General features: G+C 43.4%; 1 long non-coding RNA gene across 6 annotated transcripts in view; it reads right to left on the bottom strand.

The window, feature by feature from the left end:
• LOC147573352 (uncharacterized) overlaps positions 1–18,189 on the bottom strand; it is an 802,611-nt gene that overhangs the window by 59,752 nt on the left and 724,670 nt on the right. The window lies entirely within an intron of this gene.

The raw sequence follows: 18,189 nt of genomic DNA, 5'->3' as shown, positions 1-18,189 counted from the left end.
CTAGCTTCTGCAGGGATAAGCTTCCTCCCACACCTAAAAACAGCATGCTCCTTTATGTATCAGAACCCTTGACACAATGCCTCTGCCATCGGCAACGTAGCACCCTCCGAGTATATTCTTCCTCCCCATTCAAAGCCCAGCTCGAAAGCCTCTTTCTCAAGGAAGCACTCCTTGATATGCACTCTCACTCACTCCATTTAAGACAAGATCATGACTTCTTGGTAAATGTGTGCATAAGAAGCCTACACTTCCCAGCACCTTTTGTTTTTAAGCAATAGTTACAATCAAAATTTAACCATTATTGCTGCAACTCATAAATTGACGTCTGTCCCGTCTTCCTCCCTATGTAAATTCTAGGCTCAGAGTATGACAGTCCTTTCCACTACGACATGTCGACTGCACAGTACAATGTCAAGCACATAGTAGGTATTCAGTGACATTTAGTGAATGAACTTTGGCTATTTGAATGAAGACGTGCACGTACAAAATGAAAACAGTCCATCCTGTATCGCAAGACGTGGAGTTGGATGCTCATAAATTATTTAAAAAGTTAGACATTTGACAGGAACAAAAACGATCCTGAGATCCTGGAAGGCTCCAGGATGTACAGTTGTTGAAATGTCACCTTTAAGACGTGGGTATTGATTTACAGTTTGCATTCTTGAGTACAGAGGATTCTGTACTAGCAAGGAAAAAAAAATCCAATTTCTGAATCTCAGTAAAGGAGAAGACTAAGTCAGGTTTGGTATCATCTGTCGGAAGGAAGGGAAGGTTGTGGGGGGTGTGTGTGTGTGTGTGTGTGTGTGTGTGTGCGCGCGCGTGCTCATTGAAGGGTTTAACATTGCCTGGCATTCTTGGTGGTGAGAAGAAAAAGCTGTAAGACATTTTATTTTCATCAGAGATTAGTTTTGCCTATTTTAATACATCACCTGAGTTTTATCACACAGTAGTACTCTGGTGTCTGACTGCCTGTGCTCAGAATAGTTTTGGAGTTTCACCCATGTTGTGGAGTGCACTAGCAGTTTGCTACTTTTTATTGCTGTGTAGTATTCCACCAGATGGCTATACCACAAATCTTTAATCCATTTCATTTGATGGACATCTGGGCTCTCTATAGTTCCTTATACTATTAATGAAGTTTTTTTTTAAAACATTTCTTGTACAAGTCTTATTGTGTATACAAGCTTTCCTGTCCTTTGGGTAAACACCTGAGAGTGGTATTCTTGGGTCACGGGGTAGGGATATGTTGACTTCTGCGATATCGCTGGACTGATTCTCAGAGTGGTTTTTGCCATTTTGCATTCCAGTTTCACGGCAGCCTCTGGTGTTGTTGATCTCTTATTGTAGCCATCCTGGTGGGTGTATAATATTATCTCGTAGTTTTAAATTGTATTTTCCTGAAAACTAACGTGGAACTTTTCTTCATGTGGTTATTGACAATTTGATATTTTTCTTTCTTATGTTCCTATTTGAGTCTTTGTCCATTTTATTTTGAACAGTGTCATTCACCTTTTAAATATTGGGTTTTAGAGGTTGTGTATAGATTTACATATTTTGAATATGAGTCTTAATCAAATAAATGTATTACAACAATTTTCTCTAAGACTGTGACTCACCTGTTCACTTCTTAAAGGTGTCTTTTGAACGGAATGTGCTTTATATTCATGAAGTCCATTTTCATTCATTTTTTCCTTCATGGTTATTACATTTCGTGTTCTAAGAAAACTTTGCTCTCTTAAACGTTGTGAAGATGTCCTCTTCGTTTCATGATAGAAGCTTTGTTGTTTTTGCTTTTACGTTTGGGTCTATGAATCATCTTCTCAAATTGATCTTTGAATATGGTATAAGGTATGAATCAAAGCTCATTTTTTTGTTCCATATGGATCTATCCCTTTCCTCCACTGAATGGTTTTGGTCTCTGAGTTGAAAGTTAATTGACCATTTCTAATTATTTGACATTTAACTATGTTCTTTAGTTTATTTGCACCTGTATGGCAAAGATATTATATAATGATTCACGACTGTACCTCTCTTCCCAAACTCTACGTTCAGGGACATCAGGTTGGTGGCTTGAAATCGGCCGTGACGGGAACATTTACACCATGGAAACAGGGTACAGATCAAGGCTTAAGTGTTGTTATTTTGATTCTCCAGAGTTCAGAATGTATTGGGAACAATGTTAATAATGTAGATGCACCTTAAAGTGGTACCACGTTTGCAACTATGAGGCTGTGAAAAGCACCAAAATTGGAAGAAAACTTGTGGCCGTATGTGAAAGCTGTTATCACTCCAGCAAAGAAGTCATGCGCATCGTTAATGAATAGATGCTTCATTTCGCCTCCATCCCACCCATTAATGTAAACACAAACACCAACAAACATTCATGCGGGCACTATCCGCACTGTTTATCGCAACCGTAGGTGGGGCTGAGATACGAGTGTGTAACAAAAATGCCAACAAAAGCATTTTTGTGAGAATTAATGGACTATATGGAATCTATTTAAAAAAGAGTATTAACTATTTCATTATTATTTGTAAATGCTATGCTTTATATTCCTTATATCAGCAACATTTATAATAAATTTGTGCATGTATAGATACCCACACTTTCTCCCTCTTCCTACCGAGAGCCAGCCGTTAAACATTTACCAGCCACACAACACTGCCTAACTTACAGTGCTGTGAAGAGTAAGTAGACGGAGCTCCATGAGACTGCTTGAATGTTGCTGGATTTCCATCAGGTCATGTTCAAGGTCTTGACCAACTTGGAGAAAGTGAAGGGAAAGCTTTATGGGGGGAAGGACTCTGATGGCTTTGCAGGAGGAAGTAAGGCGACACAGCCCGTGAGAAAAGCCCACGCTCAAGGCTCAGCCTCAGGAGAAGCACACAGGTGGGAAAGCAAATCTTGGGAACGGTCCTCCCTCGAGGTAGGGCAGCATGAGGGCAGGTCAAGGCCAGTGGTGGGGAAAGGCAGGGAAAGTTGGCTTGGCATAAGTTTGTGAATACCCTTGAATTCCAAACTGTGGAGTTTGTACTTGAAATAGGAGGCAGTAGGGAGCCATTGAAGGTCTCTGAGTCAGGGAATCGCACCGCTAGAGTTGTGTTTTCTGACAGTTAATCTGGAGGCATGGTAAAACTGGAGAAGAAAGGTTGAAGTTAGAAGTCAGGTTGCTGCTTTAAAATACGGATGAAAGCAGGTGCCATGAGCCCAAACTAAGCCAGTGGCCATCGGAACAGAAAGGATGTGAGTAATGGAAGAAACAGATCCAGGGTAGAAGTGACAGCACTTGGAAAAATAATTCTACTTTCAAAAAAAAGAAAAACTTTTTATTTTTAAATTTTCTTTTAATGTGTAAGTTTTATTTTTCATGGAGGTTTGGTAATGTGGGGAGGTGTCAATGAATCAGAAAAGCGTAAAACAAAGAGACTGAGGTGCTAAAAGCACTCAGGAATTTTTACACCAAACCCTCATTGATGTTCATTTGCAGGATTTGGGGTGATTGAGGGTTTTTGCTCCCGTGAATACATATATTTTTTAATTAATGTACATTTTAACTCTTATTTACTATTTCCTTCCTAAGGGCTTGCTATTTAATAAAAGGAATAAAATAAAGTCTTGTTTTTTTTTTTTTGTTTTTTGCGTTTTTTTTAACCAGAAATATTTAAAGAATGTTCTCTGTTTGCCTTTGAGTGCATTCTGGCGAGGTGACTTTAGGCCATAAAGACTTGAGTGCTTGGGTCATGTCCTGTCACAGAGCTTTGTCTTGTTTATTTGGAATATAGAGGAGACGTGGTAGAGACCACTTAATTCTCAGGAGCCATCTGAAAGCAGCCAAGCATAATTCTTAAGAAAGAAATTCTTTTAAAAATGATTTTTTTGGGGGGAGGGACTATAAGGTATTAGAATATTCTAGAAGTTCTTTTTTTTTTTTAAAAATTTTTTTTTCAACGTTTATTTATTTTTGGGACAGAGAGAGACAGAGCATGAACGGGGGAGGGGCAGAGAGAGAGGGAGACACAGAATCAGAAACAGGCTCCAGGCTCTGAGCCATCAGCCCAGAGCCCGACGCGGGGCTCGAACTCACAGACCGCGAGATCGTGACCTGGCTGAAGTCGGACGCTTAACCGACTGCGCCACCCAGGCGCCCTAGAATATTCTAGAAGTTCTTAAAGTTTGTTTAGGGTAAAGTAATTCTAAAGAGAATATTCTCACAGACCATACATATCCTTTGGACTCAAGATAACGGGCGAGTTGATATTGTAGCTAACCTGGCCTAAGAGAAGGCATGTCTGTTCTTTTGCAAATCAGATTGTATCATTTTATTATTTTATTTACTTATTTATTTGAGAGAAAGAGAGAGTAAGAGAGTGGAGACGGGGAGGAGGGGCAGAGGGAGAGAGAAAGAATCTCAGGCAGGCTCCACGTTCAATGACGAGCACAACACGGGGCTCGATCCCACGACCCTGGCTGGGATCATGACCTGAGCCGAAATCAAGAGCCAAACGCTCAGCCGACTGAGCCAGCCAGGCGCCCCAGATGGCATTATTTTAAACCGTCTTTTTGCTTTTGCAATTACAAAAGATGGGACTTGACGTTGTCAAATAATTCAAATAACAAAAGGTATAATGCAGGGGGTCAGGGGGTGCATTGCAGTGTCAGAATACCTGAGTTTGCATTTCCACACCTTTCTTGTTCTGTGGCCTTATGCACAAAGCTTCTTTAAGCCTCTGTCTCCTTACCATCATATATGAGTAACGACCGAAATTAGCTCATAGGGTTGTTGTGATAACTAAGTGAGAGGGAGGAGATATATGGATATGTAAAGCATTTAAGTACTCTAGGAGAGCTACATGAATATATGAGACTGTATGAGAGCCAGTAATGTTTAGTGATCCTGACCCTTACCATCATCACTATTTTATTACAATTGCACCTCAACTGTAGGAAGCAGAATAGCACCTGTCACATAATAAATGCTCAATAAACTACCTAGTATCTTAAGTATATAAGATGAAAATCCTCCAATCACAATCCCCAGCAATAACCACAACAAACAATAATAAATAATCATAGTAAATAATGACATCACTATGAATATGAACATATGCATATGTGGAAATATATGTTTATATTTTTCTATTTTATTTTATTTTTATCTCATTTTTTACATGTCTGTTCATTTTGGAGAAAGAGAGAGAGAGCATGGAGCATGAGCAGGGGAGGGGCAGAGAGAGCGCAGGGCAGAGGATCCAAAGCAGGCTCTGTGCTCACAGCACAGAGCCTGATGCGGGGCTCAAATTCACAAACTGTGAGATCACGACCTGAGCTGAAGTTGGACGCTTAATCGACTGAGTTACCCAGGTACCCCTATATATTTATATTTTTTAATAAAAATGGGATCATACTAGATATATTGTTCTGAAACTTGCTATTGTACTTCAACTTTAAGAATTACTTACCCACACAAATACACCCAACTGACTTTTGACAAAAGTGCGAAAGGAATTCAGTCTGACGCCCTACATCATACTGTTATTTGAATAATTTGACAACATAAAGCCCCATCTTTTGTAATTGCAAAAGCAAAAAGATGGTTTAAAATAATGCAATCTGGGGTGCCTGGGTGGCTTAGTCAGTTGAATGTCTGGCTCTTGATTTTCAGCTCAGGTCATGATCCCAGGGTCGTGGGATCAAACCCCACATCGAGCTCTTTATTGAGTGTGCAGAGTCTTCAACAAATGAGGCTGGGGCAACTGGACATCCCTGGTCAAAGATCAGAATCTCAACCTAAACTTCATACCCTATATAAAAATAAATTTAAAGTGGATCATGATTAGAAATGCAAAATGTAAAACTATAAAGCTTCTAGAAAAATAACAAAAGAAAATCTTTAGGATCCAGGTCTAGTCAAAGGGGTCTTTAGACTTGATACCAAAAGTATCTGCAAAAGGAAAAATTGAGAAATTGGACCCCATCAAAATTAAAACCTGTTGCACAGGGAAAGATTCCCTTAAGATAAGACAAGCTATAGATTGAGAGAAAAGACTTTTGCCATGTATCTGACAAAGGATTAGTATCTAAGATATACAAAGAACTCAACACCCAACACTAAAAAACAAAACAACCCCCTCCCCGCCCCCCCCCCCCCCCAACAAGCAATCCAATTAAAAAATAGGCAGAAGGCATGAATAGGCCTAAATACTGATGAGGATGTAGACAGGGCAAAGAGTACATAGACGGGGCGCATGAAAAGATGTTCCGCATCGTTAATCATTACCTAAGCACACCTTAAAACCACAATGAGACATCTCCACACACCTATCAGAATGGCTGAAATTAAAAAAAAAAAAGGTGACACCACCAAATGCTAGTGAGGAGGCAGAGAAATGGGTCACTCACACACTGCTGGTGGGAATCTAAAATAATAGTACGGACACTCTGGAAAAGTTTGGCAACTTTTGATACCACTAAATACACAACTGTGCTGTGGCTTAGCCATTCTATTCACTTTAGGACATTTGTCCCAGAAAAGTAAAAATGTATGTTCGTACAAAAACCTGTCCATGAATATTCGGAGCAGCTTTGCTCATAATGGCCCCAGACTGGAAGCAACCCAGAGGTCCTTCAGCAGGTGAGCCGTCCAACTGTGGACCCATACTATGCAATACTGCTTGGCAATAAAAAGGAATGAGCTATTGATTCATGCAACAGCTTGGGTGAATCCAGATAATTTTATGCTGAGTGAAAGAAGTCAACCTCAAAAGGTCACAGGCTGTAGGATTCCATTTATACGGCTCTCTTGAAGTGAAGAAATTATGAAAATGGAGGACAGATTAGTTGCTGCCAGGGGCTACAGACAAGGTAGACAAGGGAGGTTTTAAAAGGGCGGCAAGAACGATCTTTGTGTTGACGGAACCGGTCTGTGTGTTGCGTCTGGTGCCCGACACAGGCACCCGCGCGTGGGAGAACACTGCATAAAGCTGATGTGTAGAACTGGGGATGCCTGAGAAGGAGCAGACAGTATCTGCATCGACATCCAGGCTGTGATATTCGACTATGATTGTGCAAGATGTTATCACCGGAGAGAAATGGGGTAGAGTCTCCGTGAGATCTCTCTGCATTATTTCTTGCAATTGCCTGCGAACCCATAGTTTTCTCAAAATAAAAAGTTTCAGTTGGGGGTGCCTGGGTGGCTCCGTCGATTAAGCATCCAACTCTTGATTTTGGCTCAGGTCATGATCTCATGGTTTGTGAGTTCAAACCCTATATCAGGCTCTGCACTGACAGCACAGAGCCTGCTTGGGATTCTCTCTCTCTCTCTCTCTCTCTCCTGACTCTCCTCCTCCTCTCTCTCTCAAAACAAATACATAAACTTTTTAAAAACATTTAAACAGTGGAATATTATAAGTCGTTAGCAAAACAATTAAAAGTTTTGACTCATTTCAACTGTTGGCACTTAATTTTTTTTTTTCTTTTAGGCGCTCACTTGCCAAGCATTGATTGGCCAAGTTCTATCGCGTTTATTATAAACGATTCCAACAAGTTGTGCAGGGGCGATGCAGTCTAATGGCAGCAGACGGAAATGGTGTGTGAGGAAACTGGGTTAAGGATCTGGAACCACAGCTGTGCGCTTAACAAGTTCATTTATTAGGGACTTCATTGCATATCCGTTGGGAAGGGTAATTAAGCATGAAGATTAAGTCGGGTAGTACCTTCCTCAGAAAGGCCGCTCTGGGTTACAGATGGCCTTTACCAGGAGAGTCAAGACTTGGGCAACTCCCATCTAGTTGGGAAATTCAAGCCCATTATCTCTTACTGGGGAGGCGGTAATGACCGTCATGGAGGAAGAAGACCTCAATTTAAGCAAACAGCTGTTTTTCCTTGACAACAGAAGGGGAAACAGGGCTCGAGTCGGCCCTTAGTGAACTGATCCATGGAAAGGTAGTTGAAACAGATTCTCTTCTCGAGCACAGCGAGGAAAAGACCCGCATTCCCCAGCCCTGTGCGGGTAATGCGCAGAATCCGAGAAACGCCGTTTTGCGGGGAGCCTGCAAAGCAAAGGGACCCTATCCTCTTGTTGGCCTGGTTTCTGATGCTGTCCCCAGGCAGGTCCGGGACCCGCGTTCTCCTTTTGGGAAGATTATTCAGAGCCCCCATCCAGGAGGGTTTGTGGCTTGTCCCGAGAGGGTCCCCGTGTCCTATCCCGGGTGTCCCAACTGGCGGGCCCTCCGGTCAGCTTCCCTCGGCACCGTGAGGTGGCTCAGCATTAAAATTCTTCAGATTTGCTGCCGGCCTCCGCAGTGGGGAGGATTTGACTGCAGCACTGGAGGGCTGGACAAACCCCACGAACGGTTGCCAGTCAGCTGTGATTTTCCATTAGCCGCATCTCATTATCCCGTCAGGGCTCCTTCGTGCCTATCGATGAGAAACAATGTGTAATCACTTGCGACTGATTGCAAATCACTCTCCACGGCCTGTGCGAGCCTTGGCCCACGACCACGTGGCCCAGACTGCCAAATGGTCCTCAGGCCCGGTGGCCTCACACTGCCTTCTTAGCGGGGCTCCAGGAGTTTGGGGCACATCCTTTCGTCTTGGGGCGAGGCGGGAGACAGAGAAACGGGTTAAAGGGGAGCAGTGGCTAATCGCAAGCCCCACAGAACTCCAGAGTCAGGTTCAGAATGGCTATATTGTGGGACTCATTTCAGAGACAGAAAAACATCACAGCCCCTTCCCTTCATGGAGAACTAGACGGATTCCAGGATTCTAGGACCAACGACTTGGTGGCAGCAGGGACCACGTCTTTTCTAATAGAGAGAGTAGAGCATACGTGTACAGCTCAGGCAATGAAGGCCCTCAGATCAGATTCAGATTCCGATTGCTACTACCTATACGACATCGGGCAAGTCGCTGAATCTGTTCGAGCCTCAGTTTTCTTATCTGCGAAATGGGGGTAATAGCACTACCAAGCATTTAGAGATGTTTTAATGGTTAAACGAGATCATAAACGCAACACTTTTTAGAATTCACTGAATGCCACTGGTTGGCATTAATATAATTTGAAGTTCAAAAAGCTACTCACTTCTTGGGGTACCTGGGTGGCTCAGTTGCTTAAGCGTCCAACTCTTGATTTTGGCTCAGATCGTGATCTCACAGTTCCTGAGGCCCCAAGTCAGGATCTCGCTGACAGCATGGAACCTGCTTGGGATTCTCTCTTTCCCTCTGTCTCTAGTATGCTTCCTCTCTCTCTCTCTCTCAAAATAAATTTATAAACATTAAAAAAAAAAAAGGCACTCGTTTCTTAGTACTGGATATCAGCACCCATACTGTGCTCTCTTTCTACCTAAAGGAAAAAAAAAAAAAAAAACATGACAGAAAAATCTCAAGTTCCAAACGTGTTTTCTACCGAAAACTATGCCTATAATAGAGGCAGATAAATGTAGTCAAATATGCATGGAAAAGGAGCTTATGGACTTCAAAGCACATTCGCACAAAAAAGGAATGAGGTTTGTCATAGCTGCACGTTGGAATCACCTGAAGAACTTAAAATAAATATCTACAACCAGCCAGCCCCTACCTTAAACCATCAAAATCAGAATGTCTCCGGGTGAGGCTTTGACGTCTTTATTTTTAATGCCCTGCTTCCCACCTCCTCCCCCCGCACCCTTCCTGCCAGGTAATCTTAACAGACGGCCAGGGTCAGAGCTAAAGTTTCCAAGAGATCTGAGAGATACTACAATTATAAAACGTGTCCAACTTTATTTAAAAGTAGCACGACCTACGCTTCTCTGACAGAGCAATACATCTTTTTCCATCTCTCTTCCTCCTTTCCTCCTCCTCCTCCTTTGAAATCCATGCTGAGCAATCGCGCTCGAAACCTTCTCCAGCTTCCCACCTGGGTGGAAGGCTTTCTGACTTGATCTTTCTCTGGCGCTAAAGAGCTCCCGAGAGGCAGGGAAATGAGGGAACAGTCTATAATTACCCTGATTATTGCCAACAAGAAGGCCCAGAAAAGGCAGAGTCACAGACATGCCCAGACCGTTCTGCAGGCATCCAGAGAGCTCGCAGGAACCCAACTGGGCAAGAGCTAGCACCTGGAGTCCTGGTAGGGAGGGAGAAGCAATGAACCTTGGAGGTCTGAATGCCAAGGGTGTTGGGCTCCTTGGTGTCAGCAGGTGACCGAGCTTCTTGCTTCTGAGCACAAATGGCAGGGCTGTTTTCTCCCGTCACCGGAAAGTCTCTTCAAGGGTCGCAGAAAAGGAAAGAGGGTGTTGGGTCTCTTGTAGAGGTTCTGTTTTGTTGTTCTTCGTTTAAATGCTCGTCTCTTGCCAACTCCCTGATAATCACCACACAACTTGTTGGGAAGGCAAAGCACGCTTAGGGAGATTCCACCTTTGACCCAGCTTTGGCATCACCTCAGAGAATAGGAGACAGGGTCAGAATTTACCGAGAATTGAAAGTTTGGTTTAAGGTAGTTCCTCTAATCTGGGGATGTGATGGGTAAGGATCCTACACAGAGTTCAGGATTGGGGGTACACGGTAAGGATTCAGAGACTCTTTGGTCACCACTTGACTGTCGATACTTTCCATGGTGGATCTTCAGGGAAACTCGTGTAATGAATAGACGCTGCATGGGCGAGTGTCACTTTGGGTAGCGAAGACATTAATGAAGACAGAGGAATAATAATGCCGTGATAATGTAACACAGACAGCAAGTCCTGTGTGTGGTGGGGTGGTTTCAATTTTCCGTGTCCAAACTGTGTGTGTGTGTCCGGCGGGGGGACCAATGACTTCATTTCTCACTTTGTGCTTATCTTTATTACAATGAGGGAGAACTTTCTCTCAGACCCGAATCTCCTGAAATGGTTATGCTTCCCCTGGAAACCTTTGTGATTTGGCCTTTGGGATATTGCAAAGCTTGGGATTGATCTTGTGTCCTTCCTTGTTTTTGCCTCATGGGAGTTCAGAGCCAAATCACCTTCAGCAAATGTATATCACCCCACTTTCGGACATACCCACGGCCCTCTGGTTTGTGATGATCCCAGTCTCCGTGTTTCTGTGTGTTTGTCCGGAGCAATGACGGGTGAAGTGTGGGGCAGGATTCTGTGATGCCTTTTCACGGACCTCACTGCCTGGGAAGAAGGAAACGGATGCCTGGGGGGAGAGGCCCTATGTGTGAGTCTGGGTGCCCCTAGGCCGTGGTTCTTGGTACAAATGGCTTGAATTTTAATAGGAGAGAATCCCAGAGGGTATCAATCAGTCAAGAAGAAAAACTCTACTTTTTAATTTAGCGGTTCCTGCCTTGGGAAGTGTTTTTGTCTCCCCGACCTTTATTTTTCTAACAGTATTCCTTTAATTTGACGTTCCTGTGAACAATTGGGCTTTGTTCCTTTAATTATAATAGTCATAGCCATTTGTCATATGCTGAAAAATATACATAGTTGCCATATTATTTCAAGGATAGAAAACATTTCAAGTATACGCAAAAACATGGAGACCAATGCAACGTAGCCAGTACGGTCATGTTTCAACTTTGTGAAATCTCAATTTTTCTTCTGACCATATTCACTTATAGCTTTTTCCCTAAATAATGCACTCTTACAAAGGCAGTTAAAATCCAATGTATCTACCCCATTTCACCCTCTGCCTCTCTTTTTTATTAAATATATATATATATATATTTTTTTTTTATTATTTATTTTTGGGACAGAGAGAGACAGAGCATGAACGGGGAAGGGGCAGAGAGAGAGGGAGACACAGAATGGGAAGCAGTCTCCAGGCTCTGAGCCATCAGCCCAGAGCCCGACGCGGGGCTCGAACTCACGGACCGCAAGATCGTGACCTGGCTGAAGTCGGATGCTTAACCGACTGCGCCACCCAGGCGCCCCTATATATATATTTTTTTAATTTTTTTTTAACGTTTATTTTTGAGACAGAGAGAGACAGAGCATGAACAGGGGAGGGGCAGAGAGAGAGGGAGACGCAGAATCCGAAACAGGCTCCAGGCTCTGAGCTGTCAGCACAGAGCCCGATGCGGGGCTCGAACTCATAGACCGCGAGATCATGACCTGAGCTGAAGTCGGATGCTTAACCGACTGAGCCACCCAGGCACAAAAATATATATATTTTTAACTTTTGTTTATTTTTGAGAGACAGGGAGAGACAGAGCGTGAGTAGGGGAGGGGCAGAGAGAGAAGGGGAGACACAGAAGAATCCAAAGCAGGCTCCAGGCTCTGAGCGCTCAGCACAGAGCCCTACATGGGGCTTGAACCTACGAACCATGAGATCATGACCTGAGCTGGAGTCAGCTGCTTAACTGATTGAACCATGCAGGCGCCCCAATCCCTCTCCTCTTGCCAGAAATAAGTAATTATCCCGATTTTGGCGATTAGCATTCTGCCTCATGGTTTTACCCCTTTACTAAATATACGAAAGCCCGTACACAACATAATCGTGATGTATTTATATTCTCAGTTTTATCTAACCAATAACCTTCTGCGACTTTCCCTCTTCGTTTCATATTACGTTTGGGAGATTAATTCACTCATTTTGATACGTGTACTTCTCATCGATCCATGCTATCTGCTGAGGAGCATTTTATTGAGTACACCAATTCACTTCTCCATCGTCCTGCAGACAAGCATTTGGGTGGCTTTGCATTTGTGGCTATGGTCAACATTCCAGTTTCCAGCAGTAAACATTTTGGTATCTGCACATCCTCTACGTGTGGGCAAAGGTTTCTCCTGGGCCTCGTCCTAGACTTGCAACCGCTAGGTCTCTGTTCATCTCATTTTCAATTTGACACGGTTTTTGCAAAACTGCTCTTCGAGGTGACTGTGAACAATTCTACTCCCGTCAGAAGATGGATGAGCACTTCTTCTGTTCTGCTTCCTTGCCAGCACTTGGTATTGTAAGACTTCTCAATTCTAGACTCTGTTATGCATGAGCGCCGTCTGTTAGAGCTGATTTTGTTTGAATTTCCTTTATTCCTAGTGAGATTGGGCATCTTCTCATTGGCTTATTGACCTTTTGGGTTTTCTCTTCTGCGGCCTGCCTATTCATCATTTTGCTCATTTTATTAGAGGCTTCTTTGTCCTTTTCTTACTGACTGTACGATGTCCTGGGTACTAACCCGTTGATGGTCGTAAATGTGGTGCTATTATTTTCTGGCTGTCCTTTTAGCTTTGCTTACAGCGTCTTTTGCTGCATATAATTTTCAAATTTTAATAACACCAAACTTATCAGTCGTTTCCTTTAGGTATTATGCTTTTTTGAGTCATGGTTAGCAAATCTTTCCTAATGGAAGGCATCAGGGTACTGTCCTCTATAATCTGCTAAGTTTTAAAAATTTTGTTTTCCACGTGTATGTCTTGGCCCACCTGGAATTGTGTGTGTGTGTGTGTGTGTGTGTGTGTGTGTGTGTGTGTCTGTGTGTAATGGGGAAGGAATCTCATTGGTCTTCTTTTGGAAAAACAGTTGTACCAGGATTCTTGATTATGTAGCCCATCCCTCCCGCCCCCTGTCCCCAACCCACTGATCTCTGTGCCTGTTACATTCTAGGTCAAGTTTCCACAAATGCTTGGCTCTGCTTTGGAACTTTCTGTTGGTTTATTTTTCTCTCCCTCTAACACTGCCACAGTTGCTACAGATTTACAATAAACCTTTATACCTGCTAAATCTTACCTTAATCTTACTTTATTCTATTTATTCAAAATGACCTTGACTGTTCTTTCCTTTCATGTCCCATATGAAATGTTGGTATTGTCTTCTCAAGTTCCTTGCTATGGTTTTGACTGCAGTCACTTTGAATTTAAATGTAGATCAACTGGAAAGAATTGCCCATTTATGGTCTGCTCACTGTGACCACGATCTATATTTTCATATACTGAGATTTTCTTTTATGGCTTTTTTTATGACGTTTTCTATTTTTTATCATAGAGTTAGATTTTTGTTAGAATTTTTCTGTATTTTTTTATTAAACATTTTTTTCAGGTTCTTTTATATATTTATTTTGAGACAGAGACAGAGACAGCATGACAGCATAAGCGGGGGGGGGGGGGGGAGAAAGAGAGAGAGAGAGAGAGAGAGAGAGAGAGAGAGAGAGAGAGAGAGAAGCCCAAGCAGGATCTGCACCACCAGCCCAGAGCCCGATGCTCGAACCCACGAAACCGTGAGGTCATGACCTGAGCCCAAAGTAAGAGTCAGACGCTTGACTGACTGAGCCACCCAGGCTCCCCATTCTGGGTTTATTATTTAGTTGCCAGTGTAAATACCACCAATTTGATAGTATGTTTTGTAATGATGTACTGTTGATGAATAAGAACACAACTGACTTGTGTGTTTTGGGCTTGAACCTAGCAGCTTCGGTGACCTCTGTTATCAGTTTCAATATTTTGTATCTAAAATGCTTTTAACCATGAGTGGGGTAAAGGTATTACCAAAACGTCAAATCAGTTGTTTCTAGGTAAGGTGATTATGGGTATGATTTATTTCTGTTTCTTTATACTTTTCAATACTTTAAATTTTGGACATTAGGCATCATCTCCTTAGTAACTGGGGGAAGAACTGAAAGTTAATTAACAATAGTGTCAGTAAAATCCATAGTTTGATTAACACCTACGCTTGTCAAGCATGTGGTAACTGCTCCGTATACATAATTTAATTTTAATCCTGACAGTAACCTTGCACAGAAGATATCTCTTGTCACATTTTTAAACAGGGAAACTGAGGCACAGATCAACTTGCTTCAGGGGTCACCCGCCCACTAAATAGGTGAGCTGGGTTTCACGGTGCTACGCTGTTTTCTAGGCAAACTCAGAAGGACGCTCTCTTGTCGTGGATTTTCCTTTACTGAATTCATCTATAGAGGGTTAGTTCATCATTGACAGGGCTCTTTGTCCTTATCTCAGGGCAGAGCCTCCGGGACTCCAGGGAGGACAACTTTAGAAAGACTGCCTGCTGGGCCTGCAGCCTCCTGGGTCCCCCACAGTTGTGGGGAGACCAGGATGGCAACCAGCTAGATGGGAGCAGGATCCTGAAAAGGAAAGCCACCATTTGAAAGAATGGAGGATACTCATGGAGGTCAAGCTTTTCTAGGCTCCTCGGCGGGCAAGAATGCCATCAAGCAGTTGCACTCTTGGGAAAAGGAAGCCCATCCCTTAAGGGTGAAGATTGGGCCTCTATCTTTAGTCTTCCTAAAGTTTAATAACGAGAAATCAGACTTCAAAGGATTTCAGGAATCTAAACCCACACATGGGCTACGGCAGAGATGGGGAGGAAACATGGGACTATACAAAGTAACTTATTGCCTTGGTAAGTCTGTTTCTAGCGCATTAAGGATCCGGGGAATGTTAAAATACAACTTTTAGTAATTACGTCTAAGTCACAAGCCGGCTGTCTAGCCAGATAACACAGGTAGAAGGTATCTCTGGAAGAATCGTTATCAACCCCTATCACCACACACAAGGCCTCACAATTGTGTCCTATAAACCTCTGTTTCTTGGTCCCCTCCTCCTCCGCCCCCTCCCGGTGGCCCCTCTGCTCTGCCCTAAGGCGGTGTTTGGACTTCTGTGGGCCCTCCACGTGTTTGCCCTCATGGGCACCTTCCTCCATAAAATGATAATCTAAATAGTATACCTTATGCCAGCACTGATGTAAAGATGAATATAATCCACGCAGGATTCGATAGTACATGTTCATTATAATTAATTACATTCACTTTTTTCTTCTGACTTTAACAGAAATTAAAATTAAAACCTTTCCGTGGGTCCTGAAAGTATTGTGGGTCCTGGACATTGGATGACCTGTACCTGAGAGAGAAATCAGCCTCTTCCCTCCCTCTCTCCCTCCCTCCTTTCCCTTTCTTCCTTTCCTCCTTCCTTCTTTTCTTTCTTTCTTTCTTTCTTTCTTTCTTTCTTTCTTTCTTTCTTTCTTTTTCTTTCTTTTCTTTCTTTCTTTCTTTCTTTCTTTCTTTCTTTCTTTCTTTCAAGTTTTAAACATTTATTTATTTTTGAGAGATACAGAGAAAGAGCATGAGCAGGGGAGGGGCAGAGAGAGAGGGAGACCCAGAATCCGAAGCAGGCTCCAGGCTCCGAGCTGTCAGCACAGAGCCCGACCTGGGGCTCGAACTCACAAACCGGGAGATCATGACTTGAGCTGAAGTTGGACACTCAACTGACCGAGTCACCCAGGTGCCCCTTCCTTGCTGTTTCCTTCCTTCCTTCCTTCCTTCCTTCCTTCCTTCCTTCCTTCCTTCCTTCCTTCCTTCCTTTTTTCTTTCTTCCTTTCTTTTCTCTCTATGTCTTTCTTTCGTCCGTTCTTTCTCTTTCCTTCTTTGTCTCTCTCTCTTTTTCTTTCTTGCCCCCTCTTTCTTGCTTTAAATTTTTTCCCCTTTCCTGTCTAGACTTGGCATACTAACTTAAAGAAAACAAGTTTTCAGATGCTTCTATATCTTGCTTGCAATCATTTCTGTCCTAAGATGAAACAAATAAGATATTTCCTTCATTTTCCTTAAAACCAGACCAAACAACAACAGCAACAGTGGAAATCTGTGAATCTACATTTTTCCTGGATTCCTAACCAGCGTTTTTTTCATCCCATCATACGTAGCTTACATTTGCTAGATTTTTCTTTTTTTCAGCTCCGCTTACATACTACGACCATTCATGAGGAGCCGGAAGGAGCTGTTAGCAATCATCCCTAAGGCCGGCTCAACTTCTGCGTGCGTTCCGTCTTCCTTTCGAGTTTAGATACTCGGGATTTCTGCCGGCACAAAGGATGACAGGGGAAAACACGAAGTGAGAGAGGCATGGCCCATCCTGTCGTGGGAGAACGGACGGCCACTGTGAGGCACCCGGCTGCCGGGGGTGTCCACGGAGGCACCATGGTTTTCCTCTTGCTTCTTGGGCGGCAGCTAGAGTTTCCAAACTGGTTTCCGTCGCTCTTAGAGCAGCACACAGGCATTCAGATATAGCCCTTGGGAGTTAAGGGGCCTTCCTCTTTGCTTTGCTAAAAGATAACTTTCCCCATGTAGCGCTGGCGCCAGAAAGAGCAACTCAGTCACATACTCAGCCCATGTAATGGTAGGAAGCCCTGACTCCCTTGAACTGCAGGATTGTGAATCTGTGGGGGCGGGCAGGGGGCCGAGGAGGATCAAGGTTGGCTGTCCTTGTCCATGGGCTGGTGATTAACAACCTCAGAATGTGCTCCAGGTTTGAGCGAATGCACCATTTAATTTTGGATCTGTAGAAGGCCTCCCCCTGGGCCACATCCTTCCAGCCTCAGGATGGAGGGACAGCAGGCTCCCCATGGTGGAGCAGCTTCTGGAGGACACTAGACCCCGGCTACCTGTGTTACAGGAGGTGGACATGAGCTGTGGGCAGAGAGGTCAGAGCTTCTGTTATTCACGCAGCGTGGAGTGTCTCTGCGTTTCACATTGTGTCACATCGGGTCGGGGGGAGGCCGGGGAAGGAGAACGCAGAGTCATGGTTCAGGGCCTGTTGGATGTAACTGCTCAGTGGATCACTTGGGGGGAATCTGCACCAATTTCCTCCATCAGTCTTCCTTTCTCCATCCTTATGATAATAGAGACTCTTTATAGAGTGATTACGATGAGCCTCCATGTGCCGGGTCACAGCTATGCAGACGTGCCGTAGACAGCGTAACCACATACAGAAGGAAGCGTCGCTCTCTTTAGTTCACTGTGAAGAAACTGAGTCTCAGAGAAGAGGACTTCTGGGAGGGGGGATGGGAGGAGATCTAGCCAATTCTTAATCTGAATCTGTGAGATTGCTTGATTTATTTTTAATTTTTTTTAACATTTACTTACCTTTATAAATAAAGAGAAAGAGAGAGAGAGCAAGGGAGGGGCAGAGAGACAGGGAGACACAGAATCAAAGCAGGCCCCAGGCTCTGAGCTGTCAGCACGAAACTCCAAGCAGGGCTCGAACCCACGAGCTGTGAGATCATGATCTGAGCCACTAGGAAGCTGAGAGAGACAGGATGAAAGAAGAAAGAAAGAGAAATAAAGAAAGCAAGAAAGCAAGAAAGAAAGAAAGGGAGGGAGGAAGAAAGAAAGAAAGAAAGAAAGAAAGAAAGAAAGAAAGAAAGAAAGAAAGAAAGGAAGGAAGGAAGGAAGGAAGGAAGGAAGGAGAAAGAAAAGAAAGAAAGAAAGAAAGAAAGAAAGAAAGAAA

The sequence above is a fragment of the Puma concolor genome, chromosome E2, assembly GCF_028749965.1.
Source record: "Puma concolor isolate L17-30 chromosome E2, mPumCon1.1.hap2, whole genome shotgun sequence".
NCBI lineage: Eukaryota > Metazoa > Chordata > Mammalia > Carnivora > Felidae > Puma > Puma concolor.
Note: the sequence above shows the minus strand (reverse complement) of the source record. Positions and strands in the feature narration are given on the sequence as shown.